The sequence below is a fragment of the Haemaphysalis longicornis genome, unplaced genomic scaffold (genome assembly GCF_048455015.1).
Source record: "Haemaphysalis longicornis isolate Haplotype H1 unplaced genomic scaffold, Haemaphysalis longicornis Haplotype H1 scaffold_2, whole genome shotgun sequence".
NCBI classification, from domain to species: domain Eukaryota; kingdom Metazoa; phylum Arthropoda; class Arachnida; order Ixodida; family Ixodidae; genus Haemaphysalis; species Haemaphysalis longicornis.
In genome coordinates this window covers 293,872,538-293,891,742 of record NW_027526295.1, presented here as the reverse complement: position 1 = coordinate 293,891,742, position 19,205 = coordinate 293,872,538, and positions in this window count along the sequence as shown.

Below are 19,205 nucleotides of genomic sequence, written 5' to 3'. Positions count from 1 at the left end.
CGGGAGATCCCTCTTAAGTAGGGCGGTTGCCAGTAGAATGGCTTTAAGTTCTGGGTCGATTTCGGATTTCGTAGAGAACGTCATGTACTCTGTCAAGCTCGGATCGTTGACGTGGTGTATCCCGCACGTAAATCGGTCAGATGCTAGTGCGGCATCAGTGTAGATGGCGTATGTGCCTGGTTCTAGTAGGTGCTGGAAGCGAGATAGGGTGTTTCTTTGATGCTTGTGCCTTTTCCGCTCTTTTGTCGACCTTGGTTTGTGATTTACCGGTTGTGTCCATTGCCAAGGCGGGTTTCGGGTCAAAGAAATGTCTGCTGACGGGCCCGGTGTAAAAGTTCGTGTCTCATCGTAGGCGATGAGATGACGGCCCTGAACGGTGAGTTCGCGACGGTCGGAATGGTTGTCGCGCGCTGCTTCCAGTGTTGCTTCAATTGGTGGCAGCGATGGAAAAGTATACAAGTCATTTAGCTTGGTGTGCCGAGGGAGTCCGGTAATGACTCGAAGCAGTGTGTGATGTAAAGTTCGAACTTTATTTAATTGGGTTTGCGTCAGGTTGAAGCAGGTCCCGCCATATGTTAGCCGGGAAGTTAGAATGGCTCTACCGATGTTCCGGATGAGGGCGGTGCTTGCGCCACTGAATTTTGTGCCGATTCTGTGGATAAGGTGGGCTGTAGTAGCCCAGCCCTGTCGGACCTGCTTGAGCCATTTTGTGGCGTTGCCTTTTTGACTGATAGGAACGCCGAGTAGGCGGATCCAACCTTGCGAGGATAGCGGAATCTCTTGATTTTCAAGGTAAAGATGGACTTTTTGCCTTTCCTGTTCTTTGCCACCCAAAAGCACTAGAGTGGACTTTTCCGGTGAGGGATGCATTCCTGCTGCCTGGATGGCGTTTTCTAGGGCAACAAGGGCTGCTTGAAGGTCTATGCACGCCTCCTCGGTGGTATACGATAATCGTCTCGCTCCGTCCACAGCGTGATATCATCCGCATAGACGGTGAGGCGCGTGCCGCTGGTTTCGTGTATGTCAATTGCCACCTGTCTCATCACCAAATTGAATAGCAGGGGTTATAATATGGAGCCTTGTGGTACTCCGCGGTCATTGTAGTAGGTCTTCGGATGGTCGTTGCCAGTTCGGATCTCGAACGTTCTATTTTCTAGCAAACTGGCAACGTGGTTGTACATCCTCTTGCCCGGATAATGGTTCTCGATTTCAGCCAGTATGGCTTCGTGCGACACCGTGTCGAAGGCCTAAAGCACGCATCAGAACGGGTCTCGGCGGCTCGTCCCTTTTCCCACATTTTTGGTGCCGAAACCCGGGACGAAAGAGAGAGTTAAGCGAAAGCCAAGTCAAAAGGAAACAATGCCTTCGATTCTAAACTCCTCGAGGCTACTAAAGGCGTTACAAACAGCGCAAACTTCTATGAAGAACGGAAAAGCCTACCGGCCAAAATGGGTATTGGATCCACTGGTGAACTGGTCGGTTCTAGGCCTCTCAGCTACACGCAAGGTTCAGCAGCTGCTCATCGAGGACAGAGTTCCAAGCTTCGGCTGGCTAACAAGCATCGATTTCATCGGTGGAAGCAGAAGCGGCGAGCTCCCGGACCCTTCTTGCTTCAACGGACTTGAATTCTTGGTACCTTTCAACTGGACTGCTTTCGGCCATTGACTCTAGCACGCCGTGATACTTTTAGCCATCTTCGCGCTGGAGAGGATGTTGAAAAAGAAGACGCCTTGCCTCCCTAGTACCCATTATCATCATCATGATCACGTTCGATTAAAGCACGCATCAGAACGGGTCTCGGCGGCTCGTCCCTTTTCCCACACCTAAAGGTCCCTGGTTCCGGCATCATAAATGTGCGAAAAGGGAGATTCGCCGAGACCCGTTCTGACGAGTACTTTAATGATACATAATGATAATGATGATGATGATGGGCACGAGGGAGGCGAGGCGTCTTCTTTTTCAACAATGCCAAGCCCATGCCAAAAAGGAGGTCTTCCCATGAACCCCCATGCCGACATGGCTTACCAAGCACAGTTTCCTCTCTAGTATACTTACTAAAACTCAATGGTCATGGTGAGCCATGGAATATAAAAGTGGGGCCCCCTTGTGGTGCTTGTGTGCGAACTAGTGTTTGAAGTACTGAAAAAGAAACTTTCAGTACATCGCAAGTGGACAGCAAGTGAACCGCAAGGAGGATGAGCAATCTGTTACGCGTTCTGAAAGAACAGGCGTCCGTGAGTGCGTGAAGAGACGCTGAAATTTCTTAAACGCTTTGTTATTGGTACAGGAGCATCCTCATTTTGCTTTTAAAAAGTAGAGCGCGATTTGGACAACGACAGTAAAGAAGGACGACGGGACAAGCGCTCACTTGCAACTAACATTTATTGAGGCATCGTCTCATATTTATACATAAATCCGGAGCATGCGCACGCGCACTTCGGTACACACATGAAACGCATCAACCAGAGAACATGCTCAAAGTGACGTTTTGAAAAATTCAAACTCGCTGGCACGCAAAAGCACAGAAGTATCGCTGACGCACTTGTCCCCTTTCTGCTTAACACAAAACGCTTCCCAGAGCTCCCTCGCCACTGTAGTATCACTCCTGCCGAGAATTCTAATTTGCTCAAAAAGAATTCTAATTTGCCAGCGAGTTTGAATTTTTGAGAACGTCACTGTGGTCATGTTCTCTGGTTGATGCGTTCCATGTGTGTACGGAAGTGCGCGTGCGCATGCTCCTGTTTTATGTATAAATATGAGACGATGCCTCAATCAATGTTAGTTGCAAGTGAGCGCTTATCCCGTCGTCCTTCTTTACTGTCGTTGTCCAAGTCGCGCTCTATTTTTTCTAAAATCATAATGCACCAAGTTGCCCCACAGATTTGCTTATTAAAGTTCCTTTCATTTACAATGGGCCCTGTTTTGTGTTTCACCATCGTCTCTACCACCAGCTCATGTGTTACTCTTATAGCGGTTTCCTCCTGCTGATCCCGCTATCTGTCGTTCTTCCTTCGCAAGGGACTTGTGCCGCCAGAGATATGTGCCTTGTTTGGTTACGCTAAGCCATCCCATAGCCATGTGAAACGTCTCATCAGAGTCCTCCGGTAAGAGCTTGGGCACCAAGTTCGTCTGTTCAACGACTGGTTGCGTGGGATCACCTACGCTCAGCATCAGGGCTGGACTGCACAGAGGTATCTGCATTCTCTCCGACGGCAAGCTTCCGAAGCTACGGAATGTTTGTGGAAGCGCAGGCCGCTAGGACTCCCGAGGAGCCAGGAAAAGTTGCTGTTAGCGAGGCAGCACCTGTAGTAACTGAACAGGTTACTGAGTAGTATGCAAAGCAGCCATGGGGTCGATTCAAGTGTCCATTAGTTTTCAGTTCGTCGTTTCCGTTAGGTTTAGGTAAGTAGCTACCATTATATTTACAGTTTGGTTTCCATGGTGACTACCACACTTTTCACTTACAGGAATTACGAAATGGGAAATTGCGTTGAGCCCATGGCTGTTTCGCATACTACTCAGGTTCCCATACGGGAAGATGGTGTAATTTTATTAGATGCGACGGGGCTATGTCCCTCCCTTGTAGTTGTTGCGCCGTACACACCCCCACTGCGCGTGCTCGGCTTCCTGAACGCTCGGTGGTGTCTTACCCTTTAATGGCTCCTGTAGCGACAGTGTTACCGGTGTCTTCCTGGGCCGGCCCGAGATGAGCCGAGCATGCGCAGTGGGGGTGTGGATGGCGTCACAACAAGGGAGGGACATAGCCCCGACCATGAGATGCTGGAGCGACAGTGTTGCTGGTGTCTTCCCGGGCCGGCACGAGACGAGCACGCTTCCCCTTAAAGGGATCCTGGAGCGGCAGTGTTGCCGGTGTCTTCCTGGGCCGGTGGATGGACGGACGACGGACGACGGATTGATTGATTGATCAAACTTTATTATGCGAAAGAGTGAGCCCCCTCCGGTGGGGGGGGACCCGTCGACGGGAGCGGAGCCTCATTCCCAGGCCCCGTACCGGGCTTGCAGCTCCCGCCCACGGGCCGCTAGGCTCGCGTGGACGTTTGCAGAGGGGCTGAGCCGAAGGATCTCCCATCGCTCATTAAGGGGAAGGGGGGAAGGGGAGGGTGTGTCGGGTATTGGTGCCTTTAGTGCGGTGCACTCTAGGGTGACGTGTTTTAACGTTGCTTTGCTAGTGTTGCAGAACGGGCACAGCTCGGAGTATTGCTGTGGATACATCTTATGTAGTAGTGTTGGGTGGGCCAGAGACCCTGCCTGTATTCCGCGTATTATCGTCTGGTCCCTGCGGGTGAGGGAGTGATGAGGCTCAGGTAGCGTTTGTCTATTTCCCCTGTACATTGTAATGATATCTTTATAGGCAGTGATTGGTGTCAATGAGTCGACCCCAGTTTCCTCCACCTCCCGGCGGGACATGTCTCGGACGTAATAGTCGGCGATGTTGTTGCCGACCAGGGAGGAGTGCGCGGGGGTCCAAATCAGTTCTACCTCGTTGTCTGGTGTTTTGTGCCGTTTGAGGACGCGTGCCGCCTCGGAGGAGATCAACCCCCCGCGGTGGTTCGCGTAGGCGTTCTTGCTGTCTGTCACGACGTGCGTCGCCCCGGGTTGGATTAGTGCCAATGCGATCGCCATCTCTTCAGCGTTTGTTGCGTTTCTTGTCCTCGTGGACGCCAGGGCGACGAGCCTGTCTCTTGTTGTTACTGCCAAAGCGGCCTTGTCGCTTCCCTTGACCAGGGCGGCGTCGACGTACATGACATTGGATTTGCCTTCCAAGCGCGTTTCCAAAGCCTTGGCGCGCGCTTTTCTCCTGTCGTCATCCTCCCCCGGCGCCATGTTGCGTGGGAGGGGTTTTGTGTTGATCTTGTCTCTCCAATGTTCGGGGACGCGGCCGGACGTTTGCACCGGTTCAGGCCTCCATCTGGTCTTTTTCAGTATCCTCCTCCCGTGTTCGGACCCGCTGAGACGCATCCTCTGATTGGAGAGGTGCGCCTCCACGAGCTCGTCCACTGTGTTGTGGACCCCCATCTCGTACAGCCGTTTGGTCGACGTGTACGCGGGTAGTCCAAGGGCTTGCGTCGTGGCTTTTCTCGAGGTGACGTCTAGTTTTGCCTTCTGTGTTCCGGTTAGGTTAAGGTATGGAGCCGAGTAGGTGGTTCTGGTAACCACGAAGTCCTGAACCAAGCGCGGAGCCGAGAGCAAGAGATGCTTTGCTTCTAAAAATATTTACACTATAAAAATATAGTCGAACTCAAAGTGCGACACTATGAAGTAACAGAAACAACCACAAATAAATAAGAAGCAATGAGAAAACAAGAAAACACGTGACGCGGTACAAAAACGAAGATTCTTTGGTTCTTCAAGCAGAAAAAAGTTAACTAGATAACAAAGTTACAGGATATGGCAGAAGATAAAAAATGTAGAATGAATGAAAAAATACGAAAACAATTAGTGGGGAAAATGCCTGAATGCATTGTCGCAACTAAGTACAGTTCCTTGTTTGAACTCCAGCAAGGGTTGCATCTCGATGTTGGAGCCAGACAGACGAACCCATTTTTTCGTCAACACTTCGTTGGCCATGTTGAATTGAAGAGCTGTTCCCCGGAAGCACTTGAGGGTACTGACATAGAGTGGAAAGCCGGGCTAGTCGAAAATGGTTTATTGTACGCAGTCCCAGTCAGGCACTGATGTTTTGTACTTGCAGAAAAGTTGGTTGGGTGCCTCGAAGTTCTTAAAATCCTCGGGCGCTGACGAGGTGGCCAGATCTGCGCTGGATGGCTCGGTCACCACAGCCAGCTCGGCCTTTATCCCGTTGGTCGCCTTTTCTCGCATAGAACTGCCTGGGATCCATGATAGCTTGACCCTTGGGATTAAGCAACTGGCGACAACGAGCTCGCGCTTTCCTTGGAGGGGTCCAAACCTGCAATCCTGAACAATTCCCGGTGACGCGGTGACCCTGCAATCCCGGTGACCCTTCGAATGACCTCATAGCGAGAGCAACTCTCTAAAAAAAAAAGCACCCGCATCTCGCGTGCACTAATGCGGTAATTACCTCTGGCAATATAGGGTGGTTTCACAAGGTACCTGCAGCGCCGCTCGGAATTGGAAACGTTTCCCGGGCAGGGAACAATTATATCGGCCAGACGCGTATCCTGACCTCTCCAGACAAACGGTGAAAGGTGAAGGGAATTCTCGCGGCTGCGCTATTCACCCGTCGAACGCCGTGTAAGCTCAACCGGCATGAAAGCAAGCACAAGCTGCGGTGCGCTGCGTGGTTATTCTTCTGCCTTTGACCTTAGAGGTAGCATGTTCTGCTGTAGGGCGGGCAAATTGACCAGCTTATAGGAATGGAAACACAACAGCGACTTGTGGCTTTTTGTGCTCGTGCCTTGGCATCAACCACAGCCAATTCCTAGTGTTGTAACGTTTGCAGAAGGAACGCGTTCCTGCCGTTCCTTCATAACTAACGAGTTACCGTTACAGTTCCACCGACCCTTAATGGAACGGTGGCGTTTCTCCGTTCCTACAAAAAGGAGCTAGTTCTAGGAACGCCGTTCCGTACAACACTGTAGGCATGTCAAATGGTGAAAGTGCATGGACTCAAGTTGGCGGCGACCGCCTGTGATAATCTCCGAAGGCACGTCAAAACGGGCGATCCATGTGGACATAAGCGTGGAAGCAACAGTCTCAGCCTCCGGCCAGCGAGTAAAACTGTCGATCACTGTCAAGATTTAACGGTAGCCCTTAGATGGTGGTAGCGGGCCAACAAGGTCGACGTGAATTGTGGAGGACCTAGAGTCTGGCAAGGGAAAAAAAGGCTAGAGACGATGTGGTGTGCCGAGAGACCTTGCACTGCTTGCGTGCGAGGCAGGAAGAAGCCCATGCACGTACGTCAGTATTCATGCCAGGCCAGGCGTACTTTTCGGCAACCAAACACCGTGATGCACGAACTCCAGGATCAGAGAGACGGTGAATTGAGTTCAAAGCAACGCGCCTGAGAGAAGCAAGAAGGTACGGCCATCTGCGGCTTGAAACCAGGTCAATGTCGCAAACAATGCTGATTCCCAAATCAGGGCAGATAGTGTGCTCGCGTTGGAGAGAGGAATTGTTTGAAGAACACTGTGTGCGGAACTCCTCGTCATCTCCGGCTTGTGCCAACTCCTGAGTACTTAAACCGGAGCGTTGTTTGCCCAAAATGCGGCTAAGGGCGTCGGCTGGGATGTTGTTAACTCCCTTGACATGCTGAATGTCCGTCGTGAATGTCCGTCGTGACTTGAAGGCGTTCGTAAGAAACTTGTGATCGGTGAAGATCACGAAGCTGCGGCCCTCAAAGAAAAAACTGAAATGCTTAACAGCGAGATATGCCGCCAGGAGCTCCCGCCCAAAAGTGCTGTAGCGTTTCTCAGTTGGAGATAGCTTCTCCGAAAAGAAACCGAGCGGGTGCCAGGTGCCGCGGATGTGTTGCTGAAATACACCTCCTACCGCACAGTGGGAAGCGTCTACCATCAGGCTCGTGGGAGTGTTGTGGCGCGGGTGCACAAGGAGAGTAGCAGAAGCCAGGCGCTCCTTGATGGTAGTGTATGCGCGATCGGCAGTTTCAGGCCATTCAAGCCTGCACTCGGTAGACTAGGAAGCTTGAAGGAAAATTTTGAGAGGGTGCACAATGGCCGCACAGTTTGGGATGAACCGTCGGTAATAATTAACCAGTCCTAGGAAACGGCGCAGTTTGCGTAAGGACTCAGGCTGAGGGAAGTCGATTACGGCCTTCAGTTTGTCTGGCAGAGGGCGAATTCCATTGCGGTCAAAGAGGCGACCGAGAAACTCCAACTACGGCAACCCGAATGTGCACTTTTCACTGTTAAGGATGAGGCCATTGCTCTGCTAGGCGTTCGAAAACTATCCGCAGATGGTGCAGATGCTCAGACGACGATGAACTGGCGACAAGAACGTCATCTATGTCGGCGAAAACAAAAGGTAAGCCACGGAGGACGACATCTAAGAAGCGTTGAAACGTCTGAGCTGCGTTGTACAATCCGAAAGGCATCTGGGTGAATTCGTAAAGGCCAAACGGTGTAATGATGGCAGTTTTCTTGCCGTGATCCTGAGCTACAGAGATTTGATGGTATGCTTTTTGGAGGTCAAGCTTTGAAAATATGGTAAATCCGCTGAAGTTATTGGTGAAGTCCTGTAAATTACCTAGGGGGTACCTGTCGGGTACAGTGGCCACGTAATTACCGCGGTAATTACGTGGCGGTAATTACCTCAGGGTCTCCAATCACCTGATTTCTTTGGAACCATGTGTAACGACGAGGACCTGTTGCTCGAGGACGGGCGAGCAATGCCGATCTCGACCATGTGATGAAATTTCTGCTCCGCGATTTTATGTTTATCTGGAGCCAGACGACGCACCATGGCCTGCGTAGGGGGACGGGTTGTAATGATCTGATGAACGACGTCATGCTTCACTGGCTTTGTCTAGTCAAGGAAGGAAACTCATTCAGCAACTCCCGGTACGGACAAGGTAGGTCGCAAAGAATTCGAGTAAACGCGAACGGGTAGACGGTAGACGATGGACCGGTGACAGAGAGGCCTGTTACGGCGTCCAGGATTCTTTTCGGGCCATGTCAACAGGGAGGCCGAAGTTTGAAAGGAAGTGCGGCTCTTAGAATGGCGTGACTCACGTTGGCCACGAGGAAAATCCAGCGGAACGCACGGCGTAGGCCGATGTTTACCATCAGAGTTTTTTTTTTTTTCGTGTACGTGGGGATGCAAGACGTTAATAGCTCGGAGACGGCACAGTGGTGGTTGAGTGCGGTCACAGGAAATAGAGGGGAAAACACTCACTTCAGCACCAGTGTCGACTAGAAAAGTTTGTCCACTCGTTGCATCCGTGATGTAGAAAAGGCGACTGCCGCAGGCTGGGGAATAGGTCGTCACCGCTAACGATCCCTCGTCGCGTTTTGCGACAAGCCACAAGGACGGGTGCAACGTTGCAACGTTGCACCGAAGCTGCGATGGTACCAGCACAAGGAATCAGTGTGGTGAGGCTGCTGGCGCGTTGTATATTCTGAAGGTAAACGTGCAGCGACGAGGGACGGGGAGAACGACGAAACCGACGAGTGTTGCAACCTTGCGACGAGCGGTAGCCAGCAGACGCGACAAGCCCTCTTGCGCTCTTGTAGATCTGTGACGTCGTTGGATACCGGTGAGGGCAAGGTGGTATGTTGGGAAGATCAAGCGGATGCCAACGTGGATGGAGACGAATGTAATGTGGCGACTTCCATTACCTTGTCGGCGTGCGCGGCCAATTGTGGCAAGGGAAGGTCAGAAGCTGTCGGGAGGATCATCTGCACAGACGAGGGAAGCCGTTGCAGGAAAAGTTCCTTCACCAAGCGGGAGTCCGTCGCAGAAGGTGTGTCGCCGAGCAGAATTGGCAGTTCGCAAAGGAGCTGGGAAGGTCGACGATCACCCAACTCCTTCGCTGAAAGCAGCCGCTGTAAACGCTTCCGCTCCGAAGGCCTCATGCGGCTCAAGATGCGGCCGTTAATGTGTCGTAAGGGTTCATGGTAGGTGGGTTTGCGAGGATGTTGCAAACCTCGACTGCGATCTCAATAGGTAGTAACTGTTGGAGATGGTTGAAGCGGGTCTCTTGCAACGTGATGTGACTCACTCGGAAACTTGCCTCGGCTTGATGAAGGAACCACACGTCGGGGTGCTGAGCGCTGAATGGGGGCAAACGGCAGGTGAGGGTGGAGATACCATAAGAAGAGGCTGCGGAGGACGCAGAATTACTGCCGCCGTCGCGAAGAAGGTCCATTCTGGCTCCTTGACTCCGCTGCAGCGTCCGGGTCACCAATGTCGGGAACGCGACAGAGAGGCGAGCCGAGACACGTCCGAACGCTATGCCGTGCATTCAAAAACTGGCGCCCCGTTTAATTCCACGCTCGTGGCATTCGTGGCTGATTGCGCACCGGTGGCGCGTGGCCCACACTCATTGCTTGTCACTCAGCCCCAGTGCCATCGCTCTTGCAGCGCCCGGCTGCGGCAGCAGACGACCCCAGCTGCTGGGGCGCCGCCACACCTTATTTTCCCCTTCCACCCCTTTTCCATTCCCCGAGCAGTGGGAGACGCTGCTGTCCAGCTGCTTCCTTTGCGATCAGTTCCTGCTGTTTGAGAGAGCTGTAGCATCCAGGACAGCACATGGCGACCTGTAAGAAGGCTCCACATCCACAAGGCTCTGCCAAATAATGAAGTTTTCTTTCTCTTCGCTTTCCACATGTCTACGAGTTTGAAGGTGCCTCTTCCAATTCGGCTTCCTCTGGAATAGTCGTTGTGGCTTTCTGAACAAATGTGTGAAGCTCTTCGACCTAGTATTTAATGTCCTATATTTCGTGCGTCTCCGTTCTATCTTCGCGAAAGTCCCTTTCGGCTGCCCTGAACTTACTGAACGTGTCCCAGTTTGTGATTTTGATCCTTTTTGATCTGTGATTGTGATTTTTGAGAAGGCCCTCTCTTTTGGGCTCGAGATGGCCTGCTTCGAGTTTTATGGCGACTATTTAGTGGTAGCTTTCGAGAAATTTTGTGTATTTACCCATGTGGCGTTGTTTAGAGCGTTCTCTAAGGAAGGTAGGTCTGGTAAGGTATCCACACTCCCGCTGTTGCCCGTACTAGTGGCGTACGCCGGGTAGTTTATCAGAGACAGCCCCCCCCCCCCCCTGCTGGGCATCCAGCCAGACATTCCGCGCCTTGATTTCTCCTCGCTTATACGCCCAGGCCGGGTTAGTGTAGCCCCATCCTGACGCACTTTCATCGTATGGCCGAAGGAAAAAGAAATTGGGGGGGAAGGACCATATCCAACCAAACGCCCACAGGCGGTAGCGTGAGGGAAGAAGGCAAGTCTGTATGCACGCTTTTTGAGCAGCCGCGATGGCTTTGCTGTAGATGAAGTTAAACTGCCGCTGTAGAAACGAAAGGCAAGAAAACCATGCACACAACGTGGTTGCTGTGCTGTTATTATGCTGCATACATCTTCCACATGGTTCGTTCCCTTCCCAATGGCTCCCGCGTTCCACTTTTACAAATGTCGCAGCTCGTTGCCTCTATCTATGCCCTCATTTCTTACCCCTTTTACTCGAGAGGGCCCCATCTATGAATGTCCGTCCTCGCGGCAGGTCGGGTTCAGGCGGCGGCATCGAGAAAGGACGTTGCCGTCCGAGTGTTGCGCCCCTTTTCTTCATTCTCCTTCTTCCTGTCTTACCACACAGTTACACGGTGCCCTTCTCTGTGCACCCTTATTCCCAACTACCTTCTCTAATTTTCTTTCCCGGCTATTTCGAAAATTCACACGGTTCCTTCCTGTCCAGAGAGTGCTCAGCGTCCGCCCAGGACATGAAAACCCCAGGGTCCTTCGTACAGTTTCTTTCTGTAACGCTTCTTTTCTACCGGTAAGGCTGCGCGCACGCTCAATGTTTCGTGTCTCTCGTTTCTCTCCCCTGCACACTCTCTCCGCTTCCCAGCCACCCGTGCCTCGCAGCCTGGAGCAGCGGCGCTTCGGGGCCTGCAAGGAGAAAAAGCGTTCGTTTGATTTGATCGCCGGGGACGTGCCATTTATTTTCCGGGTAAATTGTGCTGCCATAAGGAGATTGGACATCGTTTCGCTTTTGTGCGAGGCTTGACCTCCGCAGGAGAGGAGAAAGCTGGCCCGAGAAAGGCCCGCTCCGTTCGGGTCGATCATGCACCCTGATCTTCGTGCTCCTGGCCTTCGTTCTTCTTTTACTCTTCCGAACTGAAAAGGTCGGAGCAGGGAGAGCAATACGGGGCAGACACAAGTACAAAACAGGAGTAATAAACATAGCTCTCTGAGGCTCACTTTGACTTGCTCGCTCACTGCACATAAATGCGTAGGAACGCGAAGCAGTGAAGAAAAAAAGAACCCCTGTAGCCTCCGGGTCCCCCAAGCCACTGGTGACTTGCGGGTTTTGTGGGCCACTGTTAGTTCAACACCGAATAGCCATTGCTGACGGCTGCCCCCAGGAGTTATCAATTTAGAAGCAGCGCAGTTTATTTTCCGCGATTTAGACGTTTCACTTTGCTTTCCATTTTACCGAGTTAAGCTCCGCAATGAGAGCAGACGCGAGAACATTTATCCAGCCTCAGATGTTTGGCGAGGTTTGTTTCGCTGGGCGTTCAACTTTTCAAGCTCACAGGCTGGATGAGTTGTACATGGCTCGTAAAGTGGTGTCCTGTTTCCGCACTGTAGAAGACTCGCTGTTTGGCACTTCTAGATAGCATACGAATTTTACATAAAATTTGTGAACACAGGTTCGTTCTTAACAGCAGAGCTGTTGAAGGTGCACTGCGCCGTCCATACGCTGAAAAAATACCAAGAAAACGCCGAACGCACGTCAGCGTGCGTCTCATCACGAGCACCCGAAAAAATACCCACGAAATGCCCAGGAAGGAAAAAACCGGCACTGGCGAGCCGACGTAGAAGAGGGTGACGAACAAAATAGCGGATACCCCCAGTGGTCGTGCTAGTATGGCCAACCATTAAATCACCCCTTCGCCAGCCATGGTTCGTGTCTTCTATCCTTCCGCCGCGTAACATGTTTCGCCACTACTTGGTCTTGGCTCGGGGGAGGTAGGGTCCCGATCTCTCTTCTTTACGATAATAACGGCGGGGAGTCGTCGTTTCCGCAGATATTGGCCGCGAGGCCCACCACTGGAGAGGCTGGCGCTGCGATCGTTTTGACGTCACTTGTAGGATCACCGTTCCTACCTAGCTGCACAGTTGGCTTGCAGCGCGTGACACTTAGCTTAGGACGCGCGTTCTAAAAGTATTTTCGTGTTAATTCCCGTCGTTTGAAGTTAATTCTCAGTGCGTCAAGCGCAGTTTGACGTCATGGGGATTTTATAACCGTATCAACTGTGGTACATTCTCCACAAACAACTTGAGCGTGGTGCCGTACGCCTGCGGCCGAAGCGTAAGCTGCGGCTCGTTTCCCCGATCAACAATGTAGACTACAGTTATTGCCAAGCTAAGTTTCTAGATTTCCCTTGTTTGTAACAAATGTGTAAAGCAAGAAATCATGAAGCGTTTCCTGCTCGCAGAAACGCTCCGCGCACACTCCGCCGTGCCTGCCCGCAGGGCCGACGGAGCAGCTCGAACCGACACAGGTCGCGGCAGCAACAACTTGTCGACCCTGAATCACTCGTCCACCGTCCGTCCACCGCAGCTCAGCAACAGGTGTTATCGCGTCCTCCTCGCCCCTAGCAACGGCGCGGAGCGGAGGGAGAGCGTGTGTAGCAACGGCGCGATGACGTAGTGCGCTCGCCTGATGTCGCGCGCTCTCGCATTTCACCGCGCGAGGTGCAACGCAGTTCAGTCGGTTCAGTCTAGCGCGCGCCTCCGTCGAGGTCGGTCGCCGGTTCCGCAGTCTAGATGGATTCTTGTGAATGCCAGAGTTGATCACAAGGGGGTGATAATGTAACTAAGAGGCGAATGCCAACACAGTTCAACATAGCCCCCCTCATAGCATCAACCATGCATTCGCACTTCCCCATGCTCCCCCTCGGGGAAATGCGGGTGAATTTTTAAAATCGCGCTAGTTGTGGAAAAGAGAATTCGACAGTGGTGAATGTGGATGTTATAGTGGTGAAAAATTGTGCTAGGTAGTGTCATGAGCTGTGGTTTTCAAAGCGATGCTCAAATATCTGCTGCGATCTACGCCGACCGTCCCCGAAGGTCGGAACTGGCACCGCTGGCCCGTTCACGCGCGGTGCGGCGAGCGGCCGAAGGATATGTGCCTGCGCGCAAGCATCGGCCGAGGCCGTGGCAGGTTTTTCATCATCGATCACTTAAACGGACGCGGATACAAAGTTACACATACAAGAAAGGGGGTGACAGTGAACTGAAAAGTTGTATTAGAGACTCTCATTCGCAACTGTAACGATAGCGGCGAAGATATATCTGCCGCGACATTAAGCCTAAAGTTCCCAACATTCGATTACGTGCATCCGAAGCCGGCGGCGAGCGGTTCGAGAAGACCCTTTCGTCGCGCGCGCGCGTGTTGCGTTTAAGTTCCCCCATCACTTTGGGGGACCCCCAACGCTCGGTTCTCCTATTTTAAAACTCCCAATTACCCTAATTCATTAACGACGTGTTTCGCCTCGTACACAGCCTCGCCTTCTGTGAGCAATCGCTAGTTTCATTTATGCTAGAGGAAGGCAGGCTCACTGTAAACATAAAAGAGCCCACGTTACAATTATACATTCCCACGCTGAAGTCCTAATGAAAACTAAATATAGCAATGTCAAAACCCGCTCGCAGGCGTTGAAAACTCGCGTTCGTATACCATTTATACATTGCGGACAAGTTGTCGCGAAAAGTAAACATATCAGCCGTGCAGAGTACAGGCTACGGCAGTGATCGTTAATCAAATCCGGGAATAACTAGAAAACCATTGTAGGGGTAATAGGCACTGCTTAAGCCAAACTGCGCATCATAGCAGTACTTTTAAGCATGCGCGACGAAGCAATCCGATCACCGTTCTCACGTAGTCATTCCTTTACCAGGCAAGGCGAGCAGTAGGCGCGGTGAGATCACAAGTGAGCGACGCGCGTCCGTCGCTGTTACAAGGTGTTTGCTTGCACACACAGTATCGTACATGTCACGTCGCAAGTATTTCATACTGAATTTACCGTGTACTTTTCTCGGCATCAGTTGCATCGTCCTTGGCGTTAGCTGGCTGCGTACGAGCTGTGGGGCGCGGCGGTGTCGCCGGGAAAAAGCGAGTCGTTGATTGCTCGCCCTGATTATTCGGGTTGCAGACAACTTTTTTGGGTAATTTGTATCAAATCCACAAGGAGCGGGGGGGGGGTAGGGTGGCCACAGACACATACACACACACACAAACACGGGGCCGCATACGCACAGGAAATGGGTTGTAGCAGACGACAACCCGACCCGGCGTCCAACAAGTGACGTCATTCGTAGGTGGCGCCACTGTATGTCCTTGGGGCCAATATATACGGGACCACGTTGCATCATAACGTCGCGCTATGAAAACCTTTTACGACAGTCTTTTCGAGCTGCTAGTCAAGCGCCGAATTTATGCCGGCCTATTCCAGGGGCGCTATTCCAGAAGGCCGGAGTTTCGCCTACTCCCGAGTTTCCAGCTCCTTCGGTTATGAAAGTACAGATAGTGGAGCATTCGTTACACCTCGAGCGAAGTGCGCAGCACTCCTGGCATACTCAGCGCGCTGCGTTGGGACCGCTTACGTTGATAAAGTACGGCGCCTGCTATCTTCCACATGCAGCACCCTCTGAAATCGCTCTGCAATGCTCATTCCCGAGCATAAACTAGATAACCCCACTGCTACTTTGAAATCCCCAGCGTGGCTGTTGGCCACGATCGGTGTTCTGTTCTTCCACTGAATTATGTTTGCAACGCGGCCTGAGGGCAGTCCCAGTGCAGCTCTGTGCAAGCGCAAACCAAGCAATCAAGCGGGTTCCCTGTAGCGAATGGAACGCGCCCTGCTCCCGACCATGAAATATGGCTTTTGTTTACGGCTGGCTTGAGTGTGCACGGCGGGCGCTTATCAGAAATCGTCCCGGTCAATTGAAGAGCGTGCTGAGAATTGGCGAGTGCGTTTTAGGCGTTGAAGTTGTATCATTAGTCATCGACTATGTCTTCACGGCGTATGCAGAAGGCTCCCATGGGAAATTTCGTGTCGTTTTTGCCTCTCCTGTCGGCTTGTACTCCAGTTCGGACCGAACATTCTCGCGACTGTGACACCGTTAGCTGAGGGTGGCCTGGGGACTTTATTTTTGTTTTGTGTTTGTGCTAAGTTCTTGTTGCTGCTAGGGTGAATCAAGTGACGACTTAGTGGCTACAACGCTACGCCTCCACAAAGCGGACGCCATGGGCGGCTGTGGCTTCGATTGTTACGCCGCGCCCCGAAGGGGCTGGACGTGTTTGACAGACATTAGAACTCGGAAGAAACTCGGGTATGGTTTCGCACGGCCGAGTTGAACTCGGGACGCCCGTAGTGTCCGCTGCTGCGGCGTGGTGTATATTTATGGTCTCCGTAGCACGCATATTTCTGCCCCGACAGGTCTTTTAAACGAAATAGGAATTTCGAGCCCGTTTCTTTCTCTCGAAAACTGCTTTGCATTGGTTGTGCAGTCGTTTGGCTACAGACCCCCGTTTGCGATAACTTAGGTGCGGCTTTAGCTCCATGACCGTCGAGGAGCAAGTGTAGTGTGCGCTGTGGTTTTACGCGGCGGTCAGCTTTTACAGAAGCCTTGGTGGCGACCGCACCATCGACCGTCACCAGTCGACTGTCAGCGCGTGTGTGCGCAATACAATCAGTGCAGACGTGTTTTGCAGACCTCACCTTTTTTTTAGGTGGTTTGGCGGACATGGCTTCCGCAGGTTTGTACCGCACGTCTATCCGTCTGCAGCCGGAGCGTGCGCTTCAGTTATAGTCTGCTCGCAAAGCAGTTTCGAACGAAGCGTTGCATGACCGTGTGTTTTGTTTATCATCAGCGCGGCGGACAGTCTACCTCGCGGGGTTGCGTAGCGCGCATTTCTTGTGAAAACGTTACTGACAGGATAGTTTATATATATTACATATGGTGCCAAAGAGACAGTCGACGCACCGATAGTCGGTTGACGTGGTGTATTCGCAGGGGTGAAGCCGATAGGTAGGCAGGTCCGAGCGTTAAATGGTGGTGTTGGCCCGAAAAACGGCGTATACCCACCTAGGGGGATTGGCCAAGAAGAGTTATGTTTTCATTACGATCAATCATGCGAGGCAAAATAATAGAGCAGAAGAAATAATTTGGTCTAGGTTAATGAGAGAGAGAGAGAGAGAACACACGAAAAAAAAACAGTGAGAAGAGTAGGAAAACTATAGTAAAAGTCAGCCTAATCAGAATGTTTTTAACACTGCAGACGAGCTGTCTCCGAAATGAAGAAGTGGATGGCCTTGCACATTTCCCTATTGCATCGGCCCAGCCTAGTCATAACCCAGCTCGTTTCTCGCGCATGCACCTTATGGGGTTCATCTTCTTCCCCTGCCACGTCTTTGGCGCATATCCCCGTGTCTGGATTGGACATAACCCTGCCTTCCTCTTCCACACGGTCGATGCTGTGACGGCGACTACCCCGTTAGCTTGATGTCCTGTTGCATCTTTTCATTATCCTCTCTACAATACAATGAACGGCGCGTGCCTATTGTGAGAGGCGATCTTAACACCTTTCAACGGGTTTTGTTCGGCGTCACCGTCGTGTGGTAGGAAGCAGAACATGGAAAGCGAGCAAAAGGGAGAGCTAAGAATTGAAGGAACCGCGTGACGCCAGAGGGAGGGTAAGCGGGAGTGGGAAGGGCGCCAAGGAAGAAAGGGTTGTGAAGGAGGATTGAACTCTATGAACTCTACCCCCCCCCCCCCCCAAAAAAAAAAAAAAAAAAAAACGACTGTGGAGAGCTTCTTCGAACAAGAGCGGTGAACAGCAAAATGAAATAAAACAAACAACCCTGAAAAGTCCTTTTCCTTGTTGCTATTCCTTCCTTCGTAACACATGGCCACTTGGGGGATGGGCCCGGAATTTGGAACTTTGAGGAACTAACGTGCCGGGTTCGCAAAATTCGTAACATTGTGGATTCGAACAGTAACACTTGTAGGATAGTGCGTGTAGAGTGAAGCCTGAACGTGATGTCACGGGAGTAGGACAGGTGCACACCACCCTCGCAGAACCCCGATTCTAGTGAGGCTGTGGCGTGTTCCAGTGTGCTTGCACCCTAAGACGAACAAATAAAAGAGAAGAAACTGACGCAAACACGCAACAATCGAAAAAAAATCCGTTTAAAGTAATTCGTGCCAAAAGAAAAAGAAACGAAAGCGAGGAAAAAGGCGCAAGTACAATAAATTAAAAAAGAAATTGCTAATACATCTTACCGGGGTTTTGCCTTAAACGTACGTAAGCAGAATGGACCGCGCCGACGAAATTTTGTGTAGAAAATCGTAGGGTTTCGATAACGCAATACGAGCAGCAACTGTTTTGAATGTGGCGCGCTTTCGTCACCTGCTTTCATATTTTTGCCAGTCGGCCATAGTCACGTGATTGCACTGTGTGCCACCAACGGCAGAAACTACTTCTTAGAACGAAAAATTCCAAACGAGAAGCTCATATGAACGCCCGAAATAAAAAATAAAGTGGACTTTGCAGTGAAATACCGGTTAATAAATTAAAAGTACAATAAAATGAAGTAATTGGATTTGCGTGCCCCCAGTAGCCACCAGTGTAGCAGGGGAGCCAGAGAAAGCACTGAAAGATGCGCCACGCCCTAGTCGGGCATCCTTGGTGCGCGCTGCTTTGGACCGATTACGTCACCTCAATAATCAGCAAATAGCATGAATCGCATTTTTAAATCATTTTAAGCCCGCCTTGAAATATGTCCATTACGTGTAGGGGCGGGTACAAAGCTCGTTGATTCCCGAGTTTCGGTCAATCTCGGGCCTTCTGGAACAGCGCCCCAGGTCCGTCGGTACTGCGCTACAGAAGAGCAGGCTGGCTTGACGAGTCTGTCCTGACGCATATCCCGAAAGAGGAACTGCTAGACGGCCAAACAAGCGACAGTGTTAAGGGCACGGGGGCCTGTTCAGGCAACACTTCGCTCGCCTCCTTCCTACAGAGATCGGGCCAAGCGACGAGCTTTTTTTAACAAGCGTCTATCGGCTTTTTGTGTGTTTCTGCTGCAGAGCGGACGAAGAAGTGGGCAGCGGAACACTACGCTGTTGTTTCACTTTCCGACGATCAGGCCGCGGCCAGCTCAGTCATGGCCGCCCTGTAAATACATCGGTCGTAATTCATGCCCTTCCTCCTACCACCACGTAGCATAGTTTGGTAGAGGTTCATCCCCATCCCAGACCGCAGCTCCGTCCTTTCTCACCTCCTGAAAACGAGTTTTATGGGACACTGCGACCGCGAAGGCATGGCGAATTCATGGCGAAATGGATGGGGCATCGGTCTCCCCAGAAATGGCTGTGTGCGAAACTGCAGGCTCGCTCACTGCACCGTACTGCTATATCACCCAAGTCCCGCTGCGCCCGTCTGAGGTGCGCCGAATTAGCGGCAACCAGCGGCTGGCGTGAAATACCGCCATCCATACTGCCTCAGCTCGCCAGCGCC